Source organism: Schistocerca serialis, chromosome 5, assembly GCF_023864345.2.
Source record: "Schistocerca serialis cubense isolate TAMUIC-IGC-003099 chromosome 5, iqSchSeri2.2, whole genome shotgun sequence".
In the NCBI taxonomy this organism is placed as follows: Eukaryota; Metazoa; Arthropoda; class Insecta; order Orthoptera; family Acrididae; genus Schistocerca; species Schistocerca serialis.
Window position 1 is genome coordinate 714,781,721 of NC_064642.1, and position 15,771 is coordinate 714,797,491.

Genomic DNA, 15,771 nt, shown 5'->3' on the forward strand with positions numbered 1-15,771 from the left:
TTCTTGGACAGTTCGAGTTGTTTGTCCAATGTAAGAAAGGCCACATTCACATGGAATTTTGTAAACTCCAGATTTTCGGAGCAGCAAATCATCTTTGACGGAGCCCACGAGTGCAGCTGTCTTGGGCGGAGGACGAAAAATCACTTTTACTTTGTGTCTGCCGAGAATGCGTCCTATTTTTGATGAGAGACTACCCACATATGGCAGGAAGGCATTCGATTTAAAGGTTTCTTCGTCTTCTTCTGCTTTCTTTGTGGCCTCTTTCGGTTTCATTCTCAGTGCCTTCTGTATTTGCTTTGGGGCGTACCCATTCTCTTCAAACACTGTTTGTAAGTGGGAAACTTCACCTTGCAGACTGCTTTCGTCAGAAATAATATGCGCTCTATGGGTCAAAGTTCGGAGAACACTCATTGTCTGGGCAGGATGGTGGCAGCTATTTGCACGTAAATACAGATCCGTGTGCGTCGGCTTCCGGTACACTTCATGCCCCAAATTGCCATCCTCTCTGCGCCGAACCAGAACATCCAAGAATGGAAGGTATCCCTCCTTTACAATTTCCATTGTGAACTTTATTTGATCGTGGAGGGAGTTCAGATGTCTTAAGAAGTCTTGCAAGTTATCTTCACCATGGGGTCAAACTACAAAGGTATCATCAACATACCTCCAGAATACCGTGGGTTTCAATTCAGCAGATTCAAGCGCCTTCTCCTCGAAGTCTTCCATAAATAAAGTGGCCATCAGAGGGGATAAGGGACTACCCATGGCGACTCCGTCCGTCTGTTCAAAAAATTCGTTGTTAAAAAAATTACCACATTTCAGAAAAATTGGATAATTTTTTCAACAGAAAGCGATTCAGAAATTGAGTGAGTCAATAACGCGTTAGTCCACCTCTGGCCTTTATGCAAGCCAGGTTTGGCGAGCACGAAGCTAGTCGTGTGCGGGCGGGTATTATCTTGCTGAAATGTATGTCCAGGGTAGCTTCCCTTGAAGGGCAACAAAATGAGTCGTAGAATATCGTCGACGTACCATTCTGCTGAAAGGGTGCCGCTGATGAAAACCAAAGGGCCTACTTTAAAAAGAAATGGCACCCCTGACCACCATTCCTGGTTGTCGGCCCATCTGGTGGACGACAGTCATGTTGGTATCCGACCGCTGTCAAGGGCTTCTCCAGAGACGTCTTCGCTGGTCATCACGGCTCAGTTCAAAGCGGGTTTTATCACTGAAGACAGTGAGACAGTAGGCCAGATGTGGACCAACGCGTTATTGACATTGTCAATTGTGAAGCTCTTCCTCTTAAATAAATCATCCAGTTTTTGTGAAACTGTAACCATTGTTTTGCCTGCACACGTACATAACATCTACCAATCTCCGTCCCATTCAGATAATTCCTTCGTGGTGCGTCGGTTTTTCTTTTCTCTCTCTCTCTCTCTTAGAGTGTACTTGGAGTTAGCTGAGAACAGCGAGTTCCATTAATCTGGTAGACTGCTGTCAACTGGGTTGAACAAACTGAGGAAATTCTGTTAGTGCAACATTAAAGATATTAATCTGACATCGTTTCTGAACCGTAAAATTACTCCTGGTTCACGAAAGGTTATTAATCTCAATCAATACACAAAATGTAAAGTGGAAGTAGGTGCCAAGGAATAACTGCTGAAATTTCACACAATTTTCAGTAACATTCTTTACTGAAATTTGGTGCAAGACTTTACGATATTCAAAAAAAAAACACCAATCATTTAACAAATGTCACAATTTACGATAGGAAAGGACTTTTAAATTATTAAATTATTATAAAAAATTTCACGCCAGTAAAAGGCAAGTACAGGCAAGCAATTTAACGTATACAACGCGACGATGTATAATATTTCAAGCTCAGCTAAATTACAGGTAAATTTTACTCCATTCATGAAATGGCGCAGAAACATATAATGACAATCCTGTTTACAAAAGTTCTCACAATAGAAAAACCAAAACCCATGAGTCATGCACTCGGGGGGACACTCACAGTTAATAACATTAACATTTCCAAAATATATAAAAAACAAACTTTACAAATTTCTGCCAGTTAACTTACGGCAAATACACACGCTCGCCAGGTAGGACTTGCGAACTTTTACAACATTATCCTTTCAAGGCAACAATTTCTACCCGTAATGAAATGGCAAACTTTTGCATGGCAAGAAAACAAAATGGCTCTGAGCACTATAGGACTTAACTTCTGAGGTCATCAGTCCCCTAGAACTTGGAACTAGTTAAACATAAGTAACCTAAGGACATCACACACATCCATGCCTGAGGCAGGATTCGAACCTGCGACCGCAGCGGTCGCGCGGTTCCAAACTGTAGCGCGTAGAACCGCTCAGCCACCCCGCCGGCGCAGTTTCATTCCTCAAGATAAATTGTTCTATCGCCGTGCGCATGGCATAGTCGAACTTCCCGCTGTAATGCAGGCGTTTCTGCATCGGAACTTGATGTATGAATGTACGCGACTGCTGGGGCAGTTACAAACAAGAAGCAGTTAGTGTGAATTTTAACGTAATTCATATATGTATACGTGTGTATTAAACTGGGGACCTATAAACGAAGGAGAGGTTTCGTCCCGCCGTAGCCCTCAGTGGTTCACAACCCCACAACAAGTCACAGCAGTCCACCCACCCCACCGCCGCCCACACCGAACTCAGGGTTATTGTGCGGTTCGGCCCGCAGTGGATCCACCCGGGAACGTCTCATACCAGACGAGTGTCACGATCACTCACTACACGTATTCGTCCACGTTGCGACTTAGCGGATAGTATTTTTCCGCTTTCCCTGTTTTTTTTTTTTGTTTTTTTTTTTTTTTTTGTGTCATCAGTCTACTGACTGGTTTGATGCGGCCCGCCACGAATTCCTTTCCTGTGCTAACCTCTTCATCTCAGAGTAGCACTTGCAACCTACGTCCTCAATTATTTGCTTCACGTATTCCAATCTCTGTCTTCCTCTACAGTTTTTGCCCTCTACAGCTCCCTCTAGTACCATGGAAGTCATTCCCTCATGTCTTAGCAGATGTCCTATCATCCTGTACCGTCTCCTTATCAGTGTTTTCCACATATTCCTTTCCTCTCCGATTCTGTGTAGAACCTCTTCATTCCTTACCTTATCAGTCCACCTAATTTTCAACATTCGTCTGTAGCATCACATCTCAAATGCTTCGATTCTCTTCTGTTCCGGTTTTCCCACAGTCCATGTTTCACTACCACACAATGCTGTACTCCAGACGTACATCCTCAGAAATTTCTTCCTCAAATTAAGGCCGGTATTTGATATTAGTAGACTTCTCTTGGCCAGAAATGCCTTTTTTGCCATAGCGAGTCTGCTTTTGATGTCCTCCTTGCTCCGTCCGTCATTGGTTATTTTACTGCCTAGGTAGCAGAATTCCTTAACTTCATTGACCATCAATCCTGATGTTAAGTTTCTCGCTGTTCTCATTTCTACTACTTCTCATTACCTTCGTCTTTCTCCGATTTCCTCTCAAACCATACTGTGTACTCATTAGACTGTTCATTCCGTTCAGCAGATCATTTAATTCTTCTGCCCTTTCACTCAGGATAGCAATGTCATCAGCGAATCGTACCATTGATATCCTTTCATCTTGTATTTTAATTCCACTCCTGAACCTTTCTTTTATTTCCATCATTGCTTCCTCGATGTACAGATTGAAGAGCAGGGGCGAAAGGCTACAGCCTTGTCTTACACCCTTCTTAATACGAGCACTTCGTTCTTGATCGTCCACTCTTATTATTCCCTCTTGATTGTTGTACATATTGTATATGACCCGTCTCTCCCTATAGCTTACCCCTACTTTTTTCAGAATCTCGAACAGCTTGCACCATTTTATATTGTCGAACGCTTTTTCCAGGTCGACAAATCCTATGAAAGTGTCTTGATTTTTCTTTAACCTTGCTTCCATTATTAGCCGTAACGTCAGAATTGCCTCTCTCGTCCCTTTACTTTTCCGAAAGCCAAACTGTATGCGGTATAAATGTTCGATACGTTGCCCCTTGGAACACCAAATACTTCGGCTATGTTGTTTACGGAAGCACTCAGCATACGAACATCAACAATTTGGCAACTTAGCTCCGACGTAATGCACTCGCAGCTGCACAGAACACTGTTCTCATCACGACCGACACTTGCAAAGTATTAACGACATTTCACAGGGGCCGTCCGCGGTCAAATACAGCAGCGCAACCCGCGGGCCTGGATACTCACCGTATTTGTGATCGAACATGCATTTCTGGCGGTGTTTACATAAACGTATCTAAACCCTATAATAAAGCACTACCGTCAGTGAATAATGAAACAATAATGTGGGTGTCATTGCAAATTACTGTATACCAAAAGTTAGGTGCATGACGATACAAATCCGGATTACAGAACAGTACATAATTTTGGTTACAGTGTTAAGCAGTTCAAGTTGCGTAAGGAAATGGCGATTATGAAAGCTCAATTTACGGCTCTACGAGAAGCCGAAAAGCGTTGCAAAGATCAGATACCTATTCTCTTGATTTCAGATCAGCCTTTGAATTACTAAGGTACTTCTACAGTGGGCAACGCAATCATCTAGTGGCATTCGATGTCATGAATCCGATACTAGAGCTCGCAATTAAGAATCAGAAGCTGGCATTGCGCTGGGTGAAAGCTCACTACGGTATTTCTGTAAACAGCAGACAACTTACATAAATCAGTCACTTGGAACGGACAGAGGAAACATATAGTGGTACAAATTTTCATTCCACTGCGTATTGTTTTTAGAACAACTGTATTTGTAGATTTACAAACAAAACGTACGAAATAACATAAAAACATTTAACAGAGCTTTTTAATAGATATGAAAGAGTCTAATTATCATTTTGTCCGCCAGTGGTAGCTGAGTGGTCAGCGCGACAGACTGTCAATCCTGAGGGGCCGCGTTCGATTCCCGGCTGGGTCAGAGATTTTCTCCGCTCAGAGACTGGCTGTTGTGTTGTCCTAATCATCATCATTTCATCCCCATCGACACACAAGCCGCCTAAGTGGCGTCAAATTGAAGGACTTGCACACGGCGAACGGTCTACCCGACGGGAGGCCCTAGTCACAAGACATTTATTTATTATCATTTTAACAGTAAGCAACAAGACAGCAGTTTATCACTTTGTTATTACGACTTGGTTCGCTTGGAAGCGGGTGAGGTCCAATGTGCTGTGCCATACTTTGTGACATAATTCGCAAAGAAGTTGAAGGAAATATTTATCACAAAAAGCTAGAAACATCAACATTAAAAAAAGCAAGTCAATATGCTACAGTAAAGTGCGACAGACAAAGATAATACTTATTCCCAAAACACTAAAATACCAGAACATGTTGAGAAATTACACTGATAACAAAAAGAAAGAAAAAAACAGACAAAAGATAAAACAAGCGCCAAGCACAGGACAGTTTTAGACATCAGGAATTCGTTATATCAAATGATAATGTACAGTTTAAAACAGTAGCCAGCCACAAACATGGTTCGAAAAAGTTAATTAAACCAAACCATTACTGGTTCCGAATTAATAGAATCCATTTGCAGACGGTTCTAACAGATTTCCCTGCTTTCCTGCAGGAATCTCGTTTTGTAATCGTTTTTTTGTGCAGCAAGGTGAGCAAAAAGGTTTTTCTTTCAAAAATCAGTAAGCTTACGAAAGATTTTTTTTTCTTTTTGACCTTCACAGCGACAGTCACGAAATAGCATATATATGACATGAAATTCTTAAACAGCAAGGCATGATACGTGATCGGTTTGATGCCTCTAGAACAACGTACATTACCCTTCCTGAAACATCTGTTCTACAAGTGTCTGAGTGGAAGGAACGAGATATCCACAGTAACACATACAATACAATAACATGTACAATATACAATACGCAATAACAAGTATATACAATGAAAGGTTTGTAGGTGGGAAATATTTAATCAGATCTTATGTATGTTACATTGTGATCAGATAAACTATTTCTTTATTGATTAGCCTCTACATTGATAATGGACACTATATGACTGACACTGTGTGTGCAGTGGATGAGTAGAAGAAAATATTGTCTATTTTAATTTTATTTATTTTTTTATTTTGCTACGCTGATAAAGTTGAGTTTGAAAACTAAATTTAAAGTCGTATTCTACATTGCAAATAGTGTTTCGATACATTTTACTGATTAGCCAATTATAACGTGAGAAACAAGCTGTATTGTTCCAGCTTGAAATAGAACCAGAATTGAACATAAGAATTCGATGATTGCGACGTATGCAGTATAAGAAAACAACAAGCTATGTTGTTTGTTACAATGATAAATTGATAATTTGAAGGTTGAATCTGAAGTTGTATCCTACATTTTAAATACGATTATGATATATTTTACTGCTTTGCCGATTTTAAGTTGCAAATAAGCTGTAATATTTTATATATCTAACAATGACTATCATAAAAGTTAATATTACACTAAGAGTTAGGTAATTTATATTGTCTTCATACAAAATAGGTAAAAATTTAAATGAAACAACACCGAAGATGTGCTACAACTCTCAAAAACTAAGGCAATATTTTACGGGTTTAACAGAGGAGAAGAACTTTCGAAAGTCATTTAGGGAGGTACTGTTGAATGGCTCTCTTTCCTCAGTCGGGTTTAGGTCAGGGAGGGTATTTTTGTGTTTATGGATATCAATCTCCTTTGGAATATTCGTTGTGCCGCCCCTATCTGTAGGGTATAAAATCTTCAGCTTGTTTTCTATTTTATCTGCTGTACCATTCTTTTCTGCAAGATGGTTGGCAGAGGCTGATTTATTTATTTATAAGACGTCAAGTTGTTCCTTAATGGCGGTTACAAAACTTCTACCTGTTCCGAAAACGTAGAATTTAAGACAGTTATAACAGTTCAGTTTCTAAATTCCTGACTTATAAATTAATTTCATTGCCCCCCAAAATACGTAATTTACTCCCCCTTTGTCCTGTAATGTGTCCTTTGCGTGGTACCAAAGCACAAACAAAAATGATTAAGATAAATGAATCCGTTCGAGAGTATGCAGTGCATACGTAAAGATTTGCCATCTAAAGGATACATCACAAAAGCGATGGCATGGTGTAATTAATTTAAATCCATGCATCAAATATTTAATTATTCTCTTAATTACTGACTTGCCTTCCAGAAAAATAAAATAGACACCGCTTGTCTCATTGATGGATGTATCAGGCCGCGGATGTTGCTGCACGTGCCATTTTTTGAGAACTGAACTGACCCCGAAAAGTGTTTCCTTAATTTCCGCCTTAATTACAGGTGTTAATAGTGATTCTGACTTCATGTTAAAAAGATGCAGTTTCTATTTGACATGAAATGTTTAAACAGCAAGACGCGATACATGATCGGTCTGATGGCTTTCGAACAATGTGCATTTTTATCTTATATTTACACTCATACACTTCGCTTTGACAGCAAGATCAAAATACTTTTAAAAAATATCGCATCTTTATACCTCGTATGCTTTAGACTGTAACTTAACATCTTGACTACGGCAACGTGTTTGAAAATAACGTTTTTGTTACTCACATGAACCCGGCCTCGTTTTGTAAATATTGAGCAGGTGTGCTGCCATAACATATAGGATGGTGTGTGTTGTGTCGGCTGCTGTGGGAGTTACCACTGACACAAAAAAGGGAAGAGAGAAACTGCAATGGTCGGTTGCAAGACTCCAAATCATCTGTACAACACGCTTCAAGAGTAATGTAACTCTTTATTTCTGAAAAGAAAATAAACTTATCGTCTCTTAAATCCTGTGCTTTTGTGCCCCTATTACTGCTCACAGAACGTAGGCTAAGGCCGGTATTACACTATCAAATTTCTTTGTCAAATATTTGGCTCTAAGCACTATGGGACTTAACATCTGAGGCCATCAGTCCCCTAGACTTAGAACTCCTTAAACCTAACTAACCTAAGGACATCACACACATCCATGCCCGAGGCAGGACTCGAACCTGCGACCGTAGCAGCAGCGCGGTTCCGGACTGAAGCGCCTGGAACCGCTCGGGCACCGCGGCCGGTTGTCAAATATTTGATCAAAGATGTGATCAAATATTCCGTCAAATATATTTGTCAAAGATCTTTGACGTAGCGCTGTCATCATATTTTTCGTCAAAGTTCAAGATGGCTGACAACAACAACTTGTTATTAACCGTAGCAGTTGCATGTACCACAATTGTACTGTGTGCACATGCGGAAGAGAAGCGGGGGGAAAAAGGGAAACATACCTGGGTGAAGCCGTGGGTTTTACGACGACACGATAAAAGCATTCAACAAAACTTTTTACATGAGCTTATGGTGGAGGACGCCAAGTCGTACATCAATTACTTAAGAATGGATGAGCATACATTTCTGTATGTGCTCAATGAAGTGTATCCTTATATCACAAAGCACAATATTCACTTAAGAACTGCTAGATCTGCAGAAGACAGTCTCACTGTAACACTCCGATTCCTTACTATTGGAGAGGGTTGGGTTAGGTTAGGTTAGGTTAGGTTAGGTCAGGTCAGGTCAGGTCTCGTCTCCAATCTCCTTAATCTATTTTTGTATTCATCGTACTTCACGTTGTAAAGCGCCTCATCACCTTCATACATCTCTATTAATTTTGTAGTTGTCAGCACACACCAATTGTATTTACCGGCAATGTTTATAAAAACACTACAGACGACAGAATGCTGCAGCGATGCTAGCGCTCCATGTGGTAACATGTCACATTGCAGTGAACAGAAGACAAGCGACTTTTTTGATCAAATCTACAGCGAGGCCCTAGATTTGATCAAATATTGGACGACATTTGACAAAGTTCCCTATTACACCATTAAATATCTTTGACAAAGATACTGGACAAAGATATTTGACAAAGAAATTTGATAGTGTAATACCGGCCTAAGTAACGTCTTCCTGTTACTCCGTACTGATGCTCTCGAAGTCTGCGACCGAACTGGGTCGACCAGCGATGGGTGGCTGGTTACGTCAATGTTGACAGGTGGCGCTGAAATCTGGTTTCCCAGAGGTGTGGCGCTGCCTGCTCATTCCACTGTTGCGAGTGTGTCTTCTTGATGACGTTTCGCAGCGCTGCTCTGGTCGGTGTGTAGTCGATGTTTTTGGAATATACAGTGTGGGCCGAGCAGAGTGGCCGCGCTGTTTGAGGCGCCATGTCACAGGTTGCGTGACCACTTCGCCAGAGGTTCGAGTCCTCCCTCGGGCATGGGTGTGTGTGTTGTCCTTATCGTAAGTTAGATTAATTTATTATAAGTAGTGTGTAAGTCTAGGGACCGATGACCTCTGCAGTTTGGTCCCTTAGCAATTCAAACATATGAACATTTATACAGTGTGTGTTCAACCAGTTATCCAACAATGTGATAGCACTCATATTGCGTCTGTGCCAAAATGTGGCAACTTTAAAATATATAACACAAATTCAAGATGAATATCTCACACAGAAATACACATCGCGTAACTTTTACCACGTTGTATGTTTTACTAACTTTAAACCTATATAATGTACGTAAATGTGGAGGTCGGAATGGAAAAAATCTCTAGCAAGTTTACTGAATTTTGGAAGAAAAACCTTTTTGTATATGCTACTCACAAAGCCAATAACGACTAGAAGTCGAGTCCCCAGCAGGAAAGGAAGGAAATCTATAAGAACGTTCTGAAAGTGATAAGATTCCTTTAATTTACGTCTATGGTCACAAACTTTTTGTTAACAGATTACCGGTTTCGGTCTTTAATGGCCATCATAAGAGCCGGCCGCGGTGGTCTAGCGGTTCTAGGCGCGCAGTCCGGAACCGCGTGACTGCTACGGTCGCAGGTTCGAAACCTGCCTCGGGCATGGATGTGTGTGATGTCCTTAGGTTAGTTAGGTTTAAGTAGGTCTAAGTTCTAGGGGACTGATGACCACAGTAGTTAAGTCCCATAGTGCTCAGAGCCATTTGAACCATTTGAACCATCATCAGATCTGTTGCATATAAACAAAAGTCCTAAAGTACTGCAGCCATAGTGGCATCGTCAAATGTTAAATGCGGAAAAGTGGATTTGTAATAAATCCAACCCGTAACGTTTGACTTACACAAACATTTATAACCACACTTTTGGCTGGTTGCTGTTTGAAATTATAAACCTTATAATTGTACAACAATTACGTGTCATAATGGCTACTCTCGACCGCATAGCGTGTATAAAATGAGTTGATGATCTTTGTAGCACAAGAAAAAAGACTAGGTGAGCTATAACAAATAGAAATAGTATTGAACTAGTTTTTGTATAACCATGTAATAGCAATATTTTAACTTGTAGTAGGCACAGTTGAATTTCATCTTACTACTCCACAGAGCCTAACAGTTTGTAGTTGACCATTTATTAATATATTCATCAAATATAACATAAACCAAACAGTAATGAGGTGGCCACAAATAAATGTCTGAAGTGCATCCTTCATCAAAAGCGTGAGGAATTTCTGCAGTACAAGCAACAATTTGTGTGACCAAATTACAGTATTTATTTTTGGATATCAGCACTAACCCTTATATACGGTTCAATCCCGCGTCCGGCCATCCTGATTTAGGTTTTCCGTGATTTCCCTAAATCACTCCAGGCAAATGCCGGGATGGTTCCTCTGAAAGGGCACGGCCGACATCCTTCCCTAATCCGATGAGACCGATGACCACGCTGTCTGGTCTCCTTCCCCAAACAACCAACCAACCTTATATACGAAATTATACTGACTTACACTTTTGTTTTATTATTATTACAACGTACGTACTGTATAAATCCTTTGCAAATGTTTGCAGTCTCTCAGATGAAAAAAATTTCTAAAGTAGTTCCACAACCTCATAATCTAGATGAAAAGAACTTCTCACACATTCAGCACAACTAACACACGTGTTCAACAAATGAAGCGGTACTTTCTCACGCTTCAGGAGTTGATAACTGGATTTCTGTAAGACCTCTACAGTGTGGTGTATAGAATAAGGTACCCTCTGTTGGATGCATCAGTACACCTTCATTTACTGCTGTAGCCCACTCACGAGAAAGATTGTCTGGAGGTTGTGGGGAATGAATTGATACAATACGTATGACAAACGTCTTCTGTTTCTCTAACTTGCGAAAAGAAATTTTCAGCACACACTGTTAACAATCTATTCATTAGGAGACAGTCAATTAACTGTTTGGAAGAAATGTACTGAAATAAATCTAGAGTAGTTATAGATGAAAGCTGAAGTCCAGTTTGTCTTGGGTTCTACTGTTTCTTACCACTGAAGCTCAATGTTGCCATCGTTCCAACATTTGTCTGAACTGCATCGTCTTGACTGTATGCTGCTTCAAAGAGACTCCACATTATTCCGTTAAATCATGTCTCGTATGATTTACCATCATTATTTACAAACCAACATGTTGTTAGCTCTTCCTTTGAAATATGGCCTGCTAATGCAGCGAACTGTAAAGTACCACAGTATGGCCCACTAAGTTTCTAGCAACAGAAGCTCTCATTTTTTTAGTTCACTTGGAGTAACTTCTCCTTGAAGAGTGACTAAACATTCAATATGCATCAGTGAAATTCTGTTACTACTCAAAAATTTTTATTTTACTGTCAACTCGGCTAGTATTATGTTTTGTGACGGAAAGCAGTTTCTGATATTCCTCATAATATAAGGCATAAGTGCAGCATAACAGAAAATCTTAGCCGAACGGGAGTAATTAACACAATATTATGCGTGATGTGATGCCAAATTCCTTTCGTTCGTCATTGCAGATAAACATTATACGTCTACAAAAGATATGGCGCCAGGAAGTGATGTATTGTCGTCCCTCGCATTTTGTTCTACTGGTCATGAAACCTTACGTTCTAATATATCAGTCATCATCCATGTTCGTCTGACGTTCGCGGGTAATTCTCTTCTCGATTTTTAATGACAATTTTTTTCTTTTTTTTTTTTTTTTTTTTGTGGTTTTAGGGCGCAAAACTTCTATGGTCATTAGCGCCCAATAATGACAATGTGGATATGAGTTAAAGCGTACCTTCTCGCTCATATTTTTTAGTAACTTCAGAATTGGTGTCTAAAGTGTGCGACAGCAAAGAGCAAAAAATTTACCTAAAATTATCGTAGCTGTAAATTGTCGCATAGAGTAGGTATACTTCAAAAGTCATGGAACTGAAAATTAATACAAATATGCATTAATAACTTTAAAATGACTTTTCAGAAATGTTCCCATTGCAAATTCTTTTTCGAATCAGGCTAATGTGTAATGCCTGTTCCCGTCATTGCTTCATGGCGTTTGATATTATAGGTCTTTTGAAATCTCGTGCAATGAAATGCTAATTGAAATATAATCGGACAGTTTTGCATCAAAACAACGTTCTTTGTGAAAAGTATGAAAATGATTAACGATAGTGCGCGGCTGGCGCAAGATCGTTTTAACCACTAAACAACCCGGTCCCAGCCTTTTACACGGCCGTCAATTTCAAATCTATTGAACAGATATCTGTAATATTGCAATGGAAATGAGTTTCTAAATAAATCTCTGTAACCATGTATCATTTAAAATACAGTTATTACAAACACAAAGTACCTTACACGACACGTATGGCCGAATAGTCGAGTGCCGAGAGAGAGAAGGGAGAGACTTCCAAAATGAAACAAGCGATGTGAGCTCAGGAAAAAGAAATGATTTTAAATAGGTGATGTACTTTAGTAGCTTTTTTGGTTGTAATTTTATAGTACCAAGTCTTTGCCACACAGTGATTTGTCTGTACTAATAATGAATCTGTAAACCGTCGTGTCTGTGCCGGCCGTTGTGGCCGAGCGGCTCTAGGCACTTCAGTCCAGAACCGCGCTGCTGCTATGGTCGCAGGTTCGAATCCTGCCTCGGGCATGGATGTGTGTGATGTCCTTAGGTTACTTAGGTTTAAGTAGTTCTAAGTTCTAGGGGACTAATCACCTCAAATGTTAAGCACCATAGTGCCTAGAGCCTTTTTTTTATTGTGTCTGTCTGTCTGTGTTTGAATACACTAATCTCCAAAAGTACTATACGAATTTTCATGGGGTTTTCGCAGGTAAGTTCAGCCTAGCTTGCATCACCGTATAAATCATCAAACTTGGCTAAGGAAAAAAAGATTAGCAAAATGAATGTATGTATGCTGATGGGAAAAAATCGCAGCACCAAAAAACAGTTAATGAGAGGAATGAAATTCGGGAATAAATATTTCTATGTAACATATTTACTATGCGGCTGGTCCCGGCGGAGGTTCGAGTGCCCCTCAGGCATGGGTGTGTGTGTTTGTCCTTAGGATAATTTAGGCTAAGTAGTGTGTAAACTTAGGGACTGATGACCTTAGCAGTTAAGTCCCATAAGATTTCACACACATTTGAACACTTTTTTTGTAAATGATTTATATTGCAAGATCACAGGTTATTGTAAGCGTGAGATAGGCTATTACAAATATGATTGGTCGTGGTCAGTTGATGTTAGTCAAGACAAAAAAATGTTCAAACGTCTGCGAAATTTGATGGGACTTCACTACTAACATCATCAGTCCCTAAGCTTACACACTACTTAACCTAAATTATCCTAAGGACAAACCACACACACCCATGCCCCAGGGAGGAGTCGAACCTCCGCCGGGACCAGCCGCACTTTAAGGCAACAAAGACGCCATTATCGACACCTCACTGAGTTTGAAGAAGGTCGTATAATACGGCTAGGAGAAACTGGATGTTCTTCTGAGATACTGTAGAAAGACTTGGCAGGTACATGACTGCTGGTAGCGGTGGTCAGGGGAATGTACGGTCGCAAGAACACCGGGCTCCGGACGGCGACATGGCACTAGAGAGAGAGGGGACCATCGTGTTCGGCGTACAGCTCCAGAGCATCATGCACGTGCAGCAGCAATTTGAGCAGCAGTTGACACCACAGTGACACAACGAACTGTCACAAATCGGCTACTTCAAGGTCAGCTCCGAGCCAGACGCCCTGTAGCGTGCATCCCACTGACCCCAAACCGCCGCCACTTGCGACTTCAGAGGTGTCTAGAGAGAGCTCATTGGAGGGCAGGGTGCAGTTCTGGTGCGTTTTCTGCTGAACCGTGTTTCTGACTCGGTGCCAGTAATGGCCGTGTATTGGTTAGAGGAAGGAGCTGCACCTAGCCTGTCTGCGTGCTAGACACACTAAACCTACTCCTGGAGTGTGTGATTTCGTACGACAGTAGGAGCACTCTCTTGGTTATCCCATGAACCCCAACTTCAAAACTGTACGTCATCTGGTGATTCGACCTGTTCTACATCTACATCTACATCTACATTTATACTCCGCAAGCCACCCAACGGTGTGTGGCGGAGGGCACTTTACGTGCCAATGTCATTACCTCCCTTTCCTGTTCCAGTCGCGTATGGTTCGCGGGAAGAACGACTGTCTGAAAGCCTCCGTGCGAGCTCTAATCTCTCTAACTTTACATTCGTGATCTCCCCGGGAGGTATAAGTAGGGGCAAGCAATATATTCGGTACCTCATCCAGAAACGCACCCTCTCGAAACCTGGCGAGCAAGCTACACCGCGATGCAGAGCGCCTCTCTTGCAGAGTCTGCCACTTGAGTTTGTTAAACATCTCCGTAACGCTATCACGGTTACCAAATAACCCTGTGACGAAACTCGCCGCTCTTCTTTGGATCTTCTCTATCTCCTCCGTCAATCCGATCTGGTACGGATCCCACACTGATGAGCAATACTCAAGTATAGGTCGAACGAGTGTTTTGTAAGCCATCTCCTTTCTTGATGGACTACGTTTTCTAAGGACTCTCCCAATGAATCTCAACCTGGTACCCGCCTTATCAACAATTAATTTTATATGATCATTCCACTTCAAATCGTTCCGCACGCATACTCCCAGATATTTTACAGAAGTAACTGCTACCAGTGTTTGTTCCGCTATCATATAATCATACAATAAAGGATCCTTCTTTCTATGTATTCGCAACACATTACATTTGTCTATGTTAAGGGTCAGTTGCCACTCCCTGCACCAAGTGTCTATCCGCTGCAGATCTTCCTGCATTTCGCTACAATTTTCTAATGCTGCAACTTCTCTGTATACTACAGCATCATCCGCGAAAAGCCGCATGGGACTTCCGACACTATCTACTACGTCATTTATATATATTGTGAAAAGCAATGGTCCCATAACACTCCCCTGTGGCACGCCAGAGGTTACTTTAACGTCTGTAGACGTCTCTCCATTGAGAACAACATGCTGTGTTCTGTTTGCTAAAAACTCTTCAATCGAGCCACACAGCTGGTCTGATATTCCGTAGGCTCTTACTTTGTTTATCAGGCGACAGTGCGGAACTGTATCGAACGCCTTCCGGAAGTCAAGAAAAATAGCATCTACCTGGGAGCCTGTATCTAATATTTTCTGGGTCTCATGAACAAATAAAGCGAGTTGGGTTTCACACGATCGCTGTTTCCGGAATCCATGTTGATTCCTACATAGTAGATTCTGGGTTTCCAAAAACGACATGATACTCGAGCAAAAAACATGTTCTAAAATTCTACAACAGATCGACGTCAGAGATATAGGTCTATAGTTTTGCGCATCTGCTCGACGACCCTTCTTGAAGACTGGGACTACCTGTGCTCTTTTCCAATCATTTGGAACCTTCCGTTCCTCTAGAGACTTGCGGAACACGGCTGTTAGAAGGGGGGCAAGTTCT